The sequence below is a fragment of the Aptenodytes patagonicus genome, chromosome 5 (assembly GCF_965638725.1).
Source record: "Aptenodytes patagonicus chromosome 5, bAptPat1.pri.cur, whole genome shotgun sequence".
NCBI classification, from domain to species: Eukaryota; Metazoa; Chordata; class Aves; order Sphenisciformes; family Spheniscidae; genus Aptenodytes; species Aptenodytes patagonicus.
Genome location: NC_134953.1, coordinates 35,472,389 through 35,486,378, shown reverse-complemented (window position 1 = coordinate 35,486,378; position 13,990 = coordinate 35,472,389). Strand labels below are relative to the sequence as shown.

At 45.7% G+C, this 13,990-nt stretch overlaps 1 protein-coding gene across 9 annotated transcripts in view; it reads left to right on the top strand.

The window, feature by feature from the left end:
- The window catches only part of RTKN2 (rhotekin 2), a 219,915-nt gene that overhangs the window by 67,439 nt on the left and 138,486 nt on the right, over positions 1–13,990 (top strand). For all 9 annotated transcript variants that reach the window (XM_076339340.1, XM_076339333.1, XM_076339334.1 and 6 more), the window contains one exon: positions 20–116. The gene's annotated coding sequence lies outside the window, so the exon portion shown is untranslated. The remainder of the gene's footprint in view (positions 1–19; positions 117–13,990) is intronic.

Below are 13,990 nucleotides of genomic sequence, written 5' to 3'. Positions count from 1 at the left end.
GTCTTTTGTTTACCCCCAGAAAGAAGAGAACAGCATTCCTATCTGTTACCTGTGTGATGGGAATGTGAGGACAACTATGAATCCGCAGCAAACTCCAAGCTGTATGGCAGCTACAGGTAAGCTCAGAAATTAAGCTGTTACTGTGGAAAGCACAAAGCTTGGAAGCAGCTTGCTCTTGCTCTTTGTGTTGACTACTTGAAAGTAAATACAAGTGTATAGTTATACAGTTCTCTGAGCTGTTGTCTCAGGCTTTCTACAGATTCAGGAAGACTATATTGAATGTTGGTAAGTTGATACTAAAGAGGATATGGTTGAGTTCACATTTTGAAATAGCTTTTCCACCACAAGGATTAGTATCTACTGCCTTCCTTTTAACTGATGGCTTTGATCCTGTAGTATAAATTTGTGGCAGTGTCTCTGGAATATATTTGTAAATATATTTGCCAAATTATATATTGAATAATTCTTCTGTTTCCAGCATGTCTGAAATGACCACATACAGAATGTAATTAAAAATGAATATGCTATGGTAATTGCATGTTTCTATCAGCTTTTTAACACCATACTAGGAAATACTTTTTCCTGTTTTATTACATCTTCTATTTAAATTAATGTCATTGACATGAGGTAAATAAGCGTATGTACTGAAGGGGACTGGCTGAAACTATTCATTTGTGTTACAATATTACGAAGCATTTTCACACTAGATGCCATTACAAAAACCAAAAAACTAAATAGCATGGGAAGCCCATGGTTTTCAAGTATTTGGTGTGTGTGGAAGGGAAAAGTTATAAAAGAGGCTTGTGGGAAACAAATGAGGGGGAAAAAGGAGGTTGACTTTTTTGCGTGGTTTATTGACTGGTTGACAAGTCAGACATATATATTTCTCTGTCTTCCCATGGCTGGCCAGGATCAAGCAAAGGATGTCTTGGAAAGGAAGGGAGATGTCTTGGAAAGGAAGGGAGATGTCTTGGATTCCCAAACATGGCAAGTTTCTACTTGGTGATTATCATATACTCAGTCCTGTAGAGTGCTAAGTCTTTGGTTTAGTTTCCCATACAGAGAAATGGAACGCAACTGAAGCAGAGATTTACACTGTGGGATTGCTGGCATGTTTCAGAAAGTCCATGAGCTTTCAGCAATGCTCTATACAAACACAGCACAAGTGCCAAAGTACATGTATTTTTTGATGTAACGCTTCACAATGCTAAGTTAATTTCTGAACTTGTATAATTACGAAGAGAGTAAAAAGTACTTGGAAAGAACATCTTTTTCTGAAAGGTTTTCTGCTGCTGGTTTTGGTTGAATCTACCTTACTGTACAGGCATTTTTTTGTCATGCACTCTGCGTAAGGAGAGCACTCCCTAATAATAAAAAATTAGCAGGACACAAGGGGATATCATACTGTCCTGGTACTCATGTTGCCAGCTGCCCACCAGACAGTCTCTCCAAAGTAGATGGCTTTGTCCAAGAGAAAGAAATTTATTTGTGGACCTGGCAAATTCCTGGTATGGGAGGTATGTTTGAAATGATATCTTCTTGGAAGAGTTCTCAATGAATATGTGCCTGAGTATCCACAGCTGTCCTTTCCCTCTTCCTTTAGTTTGACCTTTCTGCCATCTTGGTGGGAGGTCTCCTTTTTATGTGTATTTCTTAATCATAGAATCGTTTAGGTTGGAAAAGACCTCTAAGATCAAGTCCAACTGTTAACCTAACACTGCCAAGTCCACCACTAAACTATGTCCCTAAGCACCACATCTACATGTCTTTTAAATACCTCCAGGGATGGTGACTCAACCGCTTCCCTGGGCAGCCTGTTCCAATGCTTGACAACCCTTTCGGTGAAGAAATTTTTCCTAATATCCAGTCTAAACCTCCCCTGGCGCAACTTGAGGCCATTTCCTCTTGTCCTATCGCTTGTTACTTGGGAGAAGAGACTGACACCCACCTCGCTACAACCTCCTTTCAGGTAGTTGTAGAGAGCGATGAGGTCTCCCCTCAGCCTCCTTTTCTCCAGGCAAAATAACCCCAGTTCCCTCAGCTGCTCCTCATAAGACTTGTTCTCCAGATCCTTCACCAGCCTCGCTGCCCTTCTCTGGACACGCTCCAGCACCTCGACGTCCTTCTTGTAGTGAGGGGCCCAAAACTGAACACGGTATTCGAGGTGCGGCCTCACCAGTGCCGAGTACAGGGGCACGATCACTTCCCCACTCCTGCTGGCCACACTGTTTCTGATACAGGCCAGGATGCCATTGGCCTTCTTGGCCACCTGGGCACACTGCTGGCTCATATTCAGCCAGCTGTTGACCAACACCCCCAGGTCCTTTTCCAACAGGCAGCTTTCCAGCCACTCTTCCCCAAGCCTGTAGCGCTGCATGGGGTTGTTGTGAGCCGAGTGCAGGACCCGGCACTTGGCCTTGTTGAATCTCATACAGTTGGCCTTGGCCCATTGATCCAGCCTGTCCAGGTCCCTCTGCAGAGCCTTCCTACCCTCGAGCAGATCAACACTCCTGCCCAACTTGGTATCATCTGCAAACTTACTGAGGGTGTGCTCGATCCCCTCATCCAGATCATTGATAAAGATATTAAACAGAACTGGCCCCAACAGTGAGCCCTGGGGAACACCACTTGTGACTGGCTGCCAACTGGATTGAACTCCATTCACCACAACTCTTTGGGCCCGGCCATCTAGCCCGTTTTTTACCCAGCAAAGAGCATGCCCGTCCAAGCCATGAGAATGGTGTGGGAGAATGCTGTGGGAAATGGTGTCAAAGGCTTTACTAAAGTCTAGGTAGACCACATCCACAGCCTTTCCCTCATCCACTAAGCGGGTCACCTTGTCATAGGAGGAGATCAGGTTAGTCAAGCAGGACCTGCCTTTCATAAATCCATGGTGACTGGGCCTGATCACCTGGTTGTCCTGTACGTGCCGTGTGATGGCACTCAAGATGATCTGCTCCATAACCTTCCCTGGCACCAAGGTCAGACTGACAGACCTGTAATATTTAGGAGCTGAATGTAACTTTTATCTGTTTATGGGTTCTGCAGCATTCATAACATGACCCTTTTCCACTGCACTGAATGCTTTCCTGCTATGCATGAATGATGCACATGGTGTTGGGCTGTATATATTATTTTTCACCAGAAATACGTTTATTTCATGAAAGTGGCCAACTGTAGAGATAATTTGCAGATTAATGCAACTTAGATGTGTGACAAAACAGTAGAATAAGTATGTGCATTGAAATGTTTCAGTTTCTTTCTATGACCCTCATTTTATCTTTGACTGCTAAAACCAGGCTGTCCGCATTGATAACCTGTTTCCCTGTTGGTCCTTCAGACCCCAAGTGTGTTTGGTAAACTGCTGAGCTGAATGCATTTAGGAGGGTGGACACGGTGCTGGTGTCACTGCAATCTGAGACAGAATGAAAATCACTTTTGGACCGGTATGCTCAGTGTTTCTAGGAGGCCCTTGTAGTATAAGGAGCGGGCAGATGCTGTAGTGGGCATGTAGCCTAAGTAATACGCTATAGATCTTCAGATAGACGAGGCTACCATAAGGCGTGGGTTTATTGCTGCAAGCAGCAGTCCCCTTCAGCATTGTGGTGCCTGCTCTGTTTGGAAGGAGGTAGAAGAGAGGAGACAGAGCATCTGCCATTTATACTCAGGCTTTTCTGTCTTCAGGGAACCAGCGGAGCAGCCCATTGCACTCTGGCATTGCCAGTATATCATCCTAGAGAAGAAGGTGGGTGTTTCATTTGAAACACACTGCTTTCCCTTTTCAAAGAACTCTCTCCAAGCCTCCCAGACCATATACTTCTGTCCTCACCAAGGAACTGCAGGAATACCCAACCATGCAATCTTCTTTTCCCTCTCCATATTCTTGGGAGAATGATGGACAAACAATTCCAATAAAGCTGCTCATGTGCTTAGATAATCAGGCTCTATCTGTCCAGACATCTCTGTGGGATCAGAGAGCCAAATGCAGACTCCAGCGCTCCTGGGGCTCCTGTGTTTCTCCCTATGGACCTTTCAGCCTGTTAAACTCATCCCTGGAAGAGCCCTGCTTTTCCACTTGGAGGTTGTGGTGTGCAGAATGGAAAACTTGCTTTATTTGTTAGAATAGTTGTTTCATAGACTTTCACAGAGCTGTGAATCCCTCTCCCCAAGTCAAGTCACTTCTCCCAATTCTTCTGTCACCCAGCGCAGAACCATTTGCTTCAGTAGATCCTTGACCGCATTGTCTGTTGTATGGCCCCTATTACAATACCATCCAAACTGTTCAAAATCTTCCATGAATTTTCTTTATGCTACTCACGACAGTTAGAGAAGTGATACTTATAGAGAAAACATTAAAGCAACCAAAGAGCAACTGAGGCTGTAGAGCACACTGAAGGAGTATTACCACTGCTGTCCTGGGTCCCCAGATGGGATGTCCTAAAAGCTGCAGCTGCTCTGCCATCTTACCTTAACTCTCTGAACAAGGGTGGAGAGGAAGCAAGAAGAGAAAGATGTTTCCGCAGTGATTACAACATGCTGTGATATGCAGATTCCCTCTCCCTGCCCTGTGACAAGCATGGTGTAGGCCACAAAGTGCTGCAATCCTTATCGGGGCTTTTTGGGCCATTTTTAAAAAGAATTCCATCTTTGCTGTCACGTCTTCCTCCCTCGCTGAAGTGGGGACTGACTAATTAGCAGTGGTTCAGTGGCAGATGCTATTGTGAAAATGGTTTGATGGTGACCTAACTGGGAATAAAATCCTCTTAAAGGTCTGGGCAGACATTTTCTAACCTCTCTGTGATACGGGGTCTGTTGGCTGGTGCATGAAACCAGCCCACGCAGTCCTGAAAGGATGAACCCTGTTGCTTGCAAATGGCTGCTCCTCTTCCAAAATGATACCTGTGGGCCTTATAGTTGTGTCCTGAGCTAGCACTCACTAGTATATTAAAAACAATAATGGTATTGAATGTTTGATATACCTAGTAACATTTTCTAATAGGAGAATAAAATGCCAGGGTTGGTGGTAGTTACCTGTTTCACTCCTCTGAACACAGTTAGCATGCAATCAACATTGGTTGTTTTCTTCTTAGTCTGAAATCACATTAACATTAGTCATGTAAAAGGCTATACTGTTTTGAAATAAATCTTTATCAACATATCCTATTGTGGTTTATTTTTAGTCTGCTGATGTGTTTGACTAGTATCTCATATGACCGTGACATTTGTAAACAGAGCAGGGAGGGTGTGTCACTGCCCTTTAGGTTGGTATTTTCCTGGTAATTGTTATCAGATTGTGATATTCACATGTCAGACCCTAAGCTCTAATTGTAACAGTGCAGACAGGAGAGCTATAACTTGATTTCTTGTGGTTACCAGCTTTTCCAGTTGCTTTTAGTTTGGTTTGCAGAGGAATCATTCAGGTGTGGAAATGTAGAGGACTAGTGCCATTTGAGGTGCCCACGCATGTGGTGCCTGAACTCCAGCTATTGCTGCAGAGGAGCAGTGGCCTCCCAAATGTCCCGTGCCACAGTCTCAGCCCTATGCAGGTGTTGCAGATGCCCAGAGGTGGTTAAATTGTGTTGGACAAATTGTGCAGGCAACTGATTCTCATCCTAGGTTTCTGCCAGCTGTTTTCCATGGGTGTCACTAGGGAGATACCTTCAGCACGCAGCCGTCTGCTGACACCTTGCGAGGAGATCCTCGTGCCCCACTGAGCAGGCACAGGCTCAATCCTCTGAGCTGCTCCCTAGCTACTGCATCACTCACTGCAAGCTTGGCAAGTTGGGCAGTCTACAGAGAGAAATGTACATACTTTTTCCCTCTGATACTGCTTGGGAAGATTTCTTCACATGTATGAGAAAATACAGTGGTCTTGCCAGCAAAAGATAGGGAAAACCCTGAAAACTTTAAGTTAAAACTGCCATGCTTTAAGGTGTAATGAATTTGGCTTTTTATATGTAATTGAAATTTATATATGTAAGTCAACCATATCCATTGGTTTGAGGCTCATAGAGCTATCATGCCGAAGATCAGTGAGTAGTTCAGAGGTGTGTGGGTTGCAGCTCGGCTAGCAGTGGTGGGCTGTGGGAGGTCGCTGCGAGACCCAAGAAAGCTGTTTGGTCTTTTAGGTCTCTCCTTGTTTCTGATGATGAACTGTAGGGAGAGAAAGTGTTTCTCACATTTATTGTGGTACTTTCTCAGTACTGTACTGGTTTTCTCCATAGTAATTCCTGCAGCTGTCACAAGAGTGGAATGAGCTTTGAGATTGTGGGGATGTGTCCTTCTCTATCTGAGATGATGTTTGGGAGTTAGCTGGCAGATTTCATGCCCCAGACAAGAGGCTGAGGCCACCAGTGGGGACAACATTCATGCGGTCACTGCACAGCATTGGACATGGTGTGAAATTCTGGCAGGCCTCTCTGAAGGACATGGGTCTGACGACACAGTGTGGGCAGCTCTTGGGTGCTTCTCACCAGCCATGCCCTCTGAGGAGAGGCACAGGGGCTGCCTCGGTGGGGCATGTCCTACGTACGGGGCTGCTGCTCACAGGTGCTGTTGCTGACATGTCCTTCCAGGCTGCGGAGGGGTATAAAATTGAGGGCCTGCTCCCATGAATGGCCAGGCTGCCCAGGAAACAAGTTTAACTGACCGTGGATGGTATTTTCAAGGCAAATTAAGGGATCTGTCCCTACTCATCACTATTTCCATCACGCCACAGATTGCTGCACACCTCAGCTTGTCTGAGCACTCACGGGGGTCACCCAGGCTCCACTGTGTCAGAGTGCTTTCCACGTGTTTCCTAGCCTAGCTGATTTTGGCAAAAGCCTGCCCAACCACTGCTACCAGGAGATTTAAGTTCCCAAATCCCTTTGGCTGCTTCAAAAAATCATAAGCTGCAAAAGTAGAAAACCTGGTGGATGGAATTACCAGTTATGCAGTTAAGAATGAAATAAAGTAACAAAGAAATGTAGGAAATAGAGAGCCAACCAGCTTGTTGCCTAGGAGAGGAGGATTTATGGGATGCTGGAGTTCCTGCTGCCTTAAGGAAATGCTGTAATGACACGCCAACAAGGCAAGAGAGAGCTGGAGGGCCTCATCACTGTGTCATGTTGGTGGCATGGTTCAGACCTCAGCTGGGGTGAGTGGGTGGTGTCTAGTGCCTTTGCTTGTCAAACTCCTGGTCACCAAATAACAAGGTGATTGTTAAAACCTTTCAAAATATTTTACAGGGCATGCATTTGCCCATGTTCATTTTATTTTTTTAAAGCAGCAGTGCTCAGGCAGTGGCTGTTATCTCAGGAAGGAGTGCCTCCCAGCCCCTGTGAAATCGGGGAGCTGCACAGAGGCACCTGCGCTGGTGGGGAGAAACTGCAGCCCAGTTTCTTTTGGTTCAGAGGGTATCCTGACTGACCCTCCTGCTGTCTCAGCCGAGCCGAGAGCAGAGTATGGCAGGAGGAGCCCTGCTCCACTCCCCACCTTTGGTTTTATCCTGAGGAATGGAGACTTTAAAATTCATAAAGTCAGTGCTTTCCATCAGCCTTGCAAAACTAAAGATAAATGCTAATTGCTGAAGTCTCTCTCAATATGAATGGGCATACATCAGCTCCTGAAAAATGCACTTGCTATTTTAGTTAAAAATAAACAAATCAATTCTTGGGCTTTTGAGCATTTAAGCTTCCTTAAGCAAGCAATAGATTTTTCAGAAGAAAAAAAATTTTACTAGGAGGCACTCCAGTGAGTCCCATTAAGAACAGGCAGGAGGACTAGGAGACCCAGATTCAAATCTTCGTTTTGCCAGCGTTTCCCAATATATTCCTAGAAAAATCAGCTAAATCTTTTATAAGACAAGAATTATCTTTCGGTGTAGTCAGTGTACTTTTCTGATAAACCCAGAGCAATGACAGGTTTGTTACAGCAGGAATAAAATTCACCTTGCTGATGGAGTAATGTGATAACTAATTAGATAAAATGTTTTTATGGTGTTTTTGACCCAGTGAGAAGGTAGGTGCTATCAGTTCACTGGTTGCCTGAAATCACTGAGGGGACTAGCATGTCTTGAAAGAAGCAATTGCTGAAATGACCCTGTAGCTCATTTGCATTGAGTGAAAGGATGGTGCTGTCTTCATATTCTTAATATTTTTGTTATATGTCCCCACTGAACTGAGAGCGCTGATGGAGGCACTGACTGATAGCACTCCTGCTGTACGGTGAGATTTTGGTTACTATGGGGGGCTTCCTCCCTGCCAGGATAAACTGGATGCTGGAAGAAAGGAATAGGGAAGGTCCCAAACAGAGGCACTTCTTTTAAAACAAAGAAGAAAACCCACCAAAGTGGGTTGGGTTGGGTTTTTTTTTTCAGTTTGTGACAGTGAGGCAGCCTTAGCATTTGTTTCATGGAAACCTCTGCAGTTGATCAAGACAGGCGATGACTAAGATAGTGCTCTGCTCATGAAAGCACCTTCTTCCAGAGACCACTGCTTGCTCCTGATCTGCTGCTAATTAGTCTCCACCCTCTGATACTGAGTCATTATATTCTTTGCCCTTTTCCATGGCTGCTTTTGGTGTGGAAACTGAGACAAATATTGCTCCCCTGCTGGAAATCATCATTATGTCATCAAATTCATCAATACCTGTAAACCCAAACAAGAAAGGAATAGAATTTTCTTTGGCCAGTGATCTCTGACAGGAATGTTCTGAAGTTCAGCCATGCTATATGTTACGGTGATGCACTGCATACAGCATCTGGCTAGTTTCTGTAATGTCACAAATTATTTTATTTGTTAAAACAGCAAAGCTATTAAGCAGCCTTTAAACCTACTGTCAGGAAAAGGTGGAGGAATTCCACACCTGAGGCTTTTCAGTGCTTCCATCAACAGCAGGTGCCTGTGTTTGTGCTTGCCCATAGCTTGCCATGAAGTGTATTGCCTCCAGCCTTGACTTCGCAGTTTATTACAGGATTGTGCAGGATGTTGCCCTACAACTTTCCTGCATCACCTTGTTCTATGCATCACTGGATTAAATGCCTTCAGCCCGATGTGGCAAGTTCTGTTTTGCTTTGTTTTCTTGGTGGAGGATGAGGGGGACAGGTTGCGAGGGCCACCAGTGTCTTTCCCGGTATGACCGACTTCCTTGATTTGGCGGGCCTAGCACTGGGCTATTCTTGAGAACATGTCCTTCTGCTGAACTGTACTCAACCAAGACTGGTTCAGGCTTGGTGCTGTGACTCAGAGGAGCTGGATACAGACCCTCGGGACTTATGGAAACAATTAGCTTAAGATGACCGAGTTGGAAAGTTGCTTAGTGGGTTGTATAGTGAGTTACTGTAGCAGATGTGTGCAATCATCCCATTGCGCCTTAACCCCTGAAGTGGGACAAGAGCCTCCTAGCAGTGTCCACTGTGATGGGTGGCTGCAAAGCCATAGTGGGTATGCCTAGGCAACAGGAGCAAAACTGAAGTGGGTCATTAAAAACTTTAATTAACAAAGAGTTGGACACAGCTAACAGTTCCCCAAGAATCTAAGTCCCATGCTGTATTGCTCCTTCCCCCGTTATCTCTGAATCCCCAGTGTCTGCTGTTTCCCTTTCTTCCACGCTTTGGGACTAGATGGCATCTGACCTTTCCAAAAGGGCTTGTCCATTAAAAATGTAATTAGCCTGGATGGCCAGCACGTGCCTCTGGGTTGGTAGCTGGGAATCCTGTGGTGCTCTAACTGGTCAGCTCTTGCTGGGGAATAAAAAACCCCAAAACATGGCTGAGCCTTTCTGTCTGGACTGCTGGGTCTGGGCAGTGCAGGGAGTGTAAGGGTGCTCTCTTAGGGGGCTGGGAGGAGGCTGCTGAGCCCTCCCCACAACAGCAAATTCCTGCTTTTTTTTCTTTGCTGTGTTCCTGTGCCATCCTGTGGCCTTTCGGATGGCTGTGCCATCCTGGTGGAAGTAATTCCACCTATTGCACGTGTACTGCACTGAGGAGACTGATGGTGACAACTGTCTGAAAAGGCCACATAGATGGTGACAACTGTCAGTGACTAATTTGATGGAAGGATAAGATGATCGTAATAAAATTATTTTTCTGTGGCACAGCAATTAGTTGGAGTAGCAAAGAGTTGGAGTAGCCCAAGCACCCAGTAGCACCCCAAAGACTGGAGGCTTTTTCTACTCTTTCTCCATGTCCTTCTCTTAATAAGCATCTGTTGCAATAAAAACAAAGAGGCAGGAAGAGAGGAAGAGAAGAACCGTCTGCACTCACGTGAAATGTTAAAATAAAGGCAGCTTCTTTTGAACATGCTTGGTGAAACGGTTTTACGGTAACACCAAGAATCACGAAAGGGACAAATCCTCACCACTGAATATTTGTTCCTTTTGCAGCGAGCCTTGGTAAAACTCAAATAGTCTCTGAGCTTACAGTACTAGTTTACAGAATCAGTAGTTTCCTGCCATGACTCAGTGGCTGGAACAGTAATATCTGACAGTCGTTTTTTTCCTCTCTCTTTCCAGATCTCTTTTGAAGCTTCTCAGAGTGGGCGGGGAGAGACAAGTGACAGATATAGTCCTGGTTCTTGCCCTTCCTCTTGGCCCCCCCCCTTTTTTTTGTGGTTTTTTTTTTTTTTTTTAAAAAACAGCTCAACCTGCTCCTGCTTTTTCTGTTCCTTTCAGTCCTCTTATCCATCAGGCTTCCTTTTCACACGTGTCCTGGACCAAATCTTACTCTTCTTTTCGTTCCTACTGGTGGTGTCTAGGCCTGCTGATAATGCCTGGGAAATACTGATCTCATTCCCTCCCTGGCTTTTTCCCCTTATTGGTACTTTTCTACTTTCCAGATCAAACCTCTTTACATCCTCCCTTCCTCTGCAGTTATCTTGCTGAGCCTGCACTGCTATAATAAACTCTGCTACCAGCAGAGATTGACTGAGTTTTGTATAGTCTGGGTTGGATATAGTCTATGGTTAAGGTTGGAGTAAAAGTTGGCTGTAAGATTGGGGGCAACCTGGCCTTGAAGGCACTGCTTCATCTTTAGGTCCTCCATAGCTGGGATAATGAGTGATAATGGAGTAAGACAATGGCAAGCCCCACTTGTGTGGAAATGGTCTTAATTCTGCCCTGTGGCCTTGCTGTCACAAGGTCCCCCTGCCCCAAAGCTAAGAAGCCGCAATTGATGTTTATTCCTGTCAATTGTCACCCAGCCCTGAGATCTTCCCAGGAGCCTAGAGTGAAACCCTTCTGCTTCTGCACCCTCCAGCCTAGAGATGGCTGAGCCAGCATGAAGCACTGGCTCAGGGTTAGGCCAACTAGGAACGGGGAGGGTGTTTCATTACATCCAGAGGGGCAGCCCTCCACTCTCCCTACAGAAAGTGTAAAAACCTACTTGTAGTCCTGACTATGCCTTCTGACCCTACTTAGCCTTTCAGTCTGGACAACAGAGCAAAAGGCCCTTCTCGCCAAAGTTAAGAAAGACTTCAGAGTCTCCACGTACCAATATCGATTTAACTCTCCCAGATTTTCCAATATGGTGTAGTAATCCTGGCTCTGGAGCTTCTCTTCTGGAGACCCCTAGTCCCACACCTCTGAACAGCACCCTGGGAACTTGCTTCAGACCACAGTTAAGAAGTCCTTTGAATTTACAAGTGATGGCCGTGAGCCAATCTTATAGGCTGGCAAAATTATTTCATAATTTGAGTTCTGTACTTTCTTTTCTGCTGAACTTCACCCTTGTGTAGGCTGTGGATTAGGAGCCCATCTTTACTGGAAAATTTAGCTTGCTTCTGAGGTCTTGCAGTAATAATCATGGCTCTGCTGCATGTATTCAGGAGGTGTGAATCTGGGAGACTGACAACAATAGGAATCCATTTCAGGCCAAAATTAAGTGGAAAGTATTTTAGTCTACTGAAGGCCATCTTCAGCTTCGTATGATCCTTTCAACTTCTATCTAACCACAGCAGGCCCACAGGCTGGGAAAGTATCTGTACTCAGTAGAAGCCACTGGTACGTGGTGGAGTAGGCTGTTGTTTCTCCGAGGTTACCTCTTCAGGGCATGTGAAGCTTACGAACAATTTCAGATGTGCAGCTTGTCTGTAACCCACTATGGGGAACCCGAGTCTTACCCTGGTAGATGAAGAGTACAGCTGAGGCCAAAATGAAGCACGGGATGTTCAATCTACTGATAACTGTCAAGTTGATCGTGACTCTTGCAGCCTCTGTTTCTGGGAACCCTCATGCTAATGTAGGCAACGAAGTAGAAATGTATTTCAGGCCAAAAATTTGAGGGAAAGTCTACTGACACCAGTCCTCTGCTTTTCCGATGGGACATATAAAATTTGGTAACGGTCCTGGTTCTCCTCGACAAAGCTCTAGCTCAATCCCTAATCTGGAATCAGCCTAGGAATATGTCTTGGGCTGGAGAGTCAGAAGACGAGTGAGACTCGGGCACCCAGGCTCGCCTCAGGGAATATTCAACACCATTCAATACTTTTGGTCCTGCAGCTTCTGTGTTGGGGACAGAAGCCTTAATTAACCTCGATTTTTGAAACTGAGTTATAAACCTGACCCTGCTCTGGAAACCACATCATCAATATATTTCAAGCCAAAATTACTTGGAAGCCATCACAACATTTTGTTTAGGCTGTGGTCTAAAGATGTTTTTTGGAAAAATTTAGAAAGAACTATTACAGGCTACTGAAACCAGCCCTTGGTTCAGCTATGCAATATTTGCTAATATGAGATATAGTGTTGCCTCTGTGACCTACATTCAGGAGAACCCCTAATTGCAAAATAGACAATAGAGTGGAATAAACAATGCTTTTCATATGAAATATTAAGAAGTAGTAATGTTAGCATATGGGGACCAGACTTCTCTTAAGCTTGCAGGACCTATAAAATCAGGTTTTTAGCTATACTCAAGGCAACTCTAGAGTAATTGTTTGGGCGAGAGAGGAGGAATGTTGTTCAGGACTATACGAAGTAAAAACTAGTTGAATTTGCTTCATGTAAAACTGAAGAAACCAACCCAATAGAAAAGGTGAATCTTTCATAAACTCTGCAACATGGCTTGGAAATCTCTACTTTTGTGGAGTCTTCCTTGTCTCTGTATGGATGTCCATGTCAATAGGAGTGCTGTTTTGGACCCAATGTCCCTGACCCATGGTGGCAGGAGGTGAGGTGCACTGCCAGTGTAGCTGCCTTCTCTGAATCCTTTTGGCTGAAGGGAAGAGTCTTTGGGCAGGCAGAGCTGGCCGACAGCTTTCCAGTTGCAGGAGAGCACATTAGGGAAAAGAAAAAAAAATTTTGAAGCTGTTTTCAGTGTCTCCAGACTAGATGTAAACAAATGGCGAACTACTGCGCTTTGAAAATTGCTTTTTTGTTGTCTTTTCCTATACATCTTGGATGTTTACTTAATTTTTTTTTTACAGTATGTGCAATTTCCTATGAGAATTTAGCCCTTCAAAGCCCTGAAAGACGTCTGTGTATGTAATTATTTTTTAAAAAAGCAAAGCCACTTCTCCGACTTCCACTTTCCCATCACTAGCTATTTCCACAAGAGTCTCACTCTCTGCCTAAAACCCAGGAGCTGTGAACACACCTGACCTCGGGCGTCTTTCAGAGCGGGAGCAGGCGAGATGCTCCGGGCGTGTGGCCGCTCTTTAGCCCTCCGCGGTTGCCGTCGGTGGTTTCTCCCCGGGGGTCCGGGTGAGCGGGTAGCGCGGGGCCCGGGGCAGGCGGAGCCGCTCGGCCGCCCGCCCGGGGGAGCCCCGCGCTCCGCCGCTGGCTGAGGCGCCAGCGCCCTCTCTCGGCTCCGCGCCGCCGGCCCCGCCGCCCCGGGGCGGGATGCGGGGCCGGACCGCAGCCGGCGGGGGCGGCGGCAGCTCCCTGCTTAACCCTGGCAGCCTCGTTAACCCGGCGGCGGTGCAGTCCTCCGGAGTAACGCTTGCCGTTCCCGGCTTACGGCGTGAGCCTGCTCCTGCTTGCCTGGGTGCAAAGTACATGCTCCTTCCAGCAG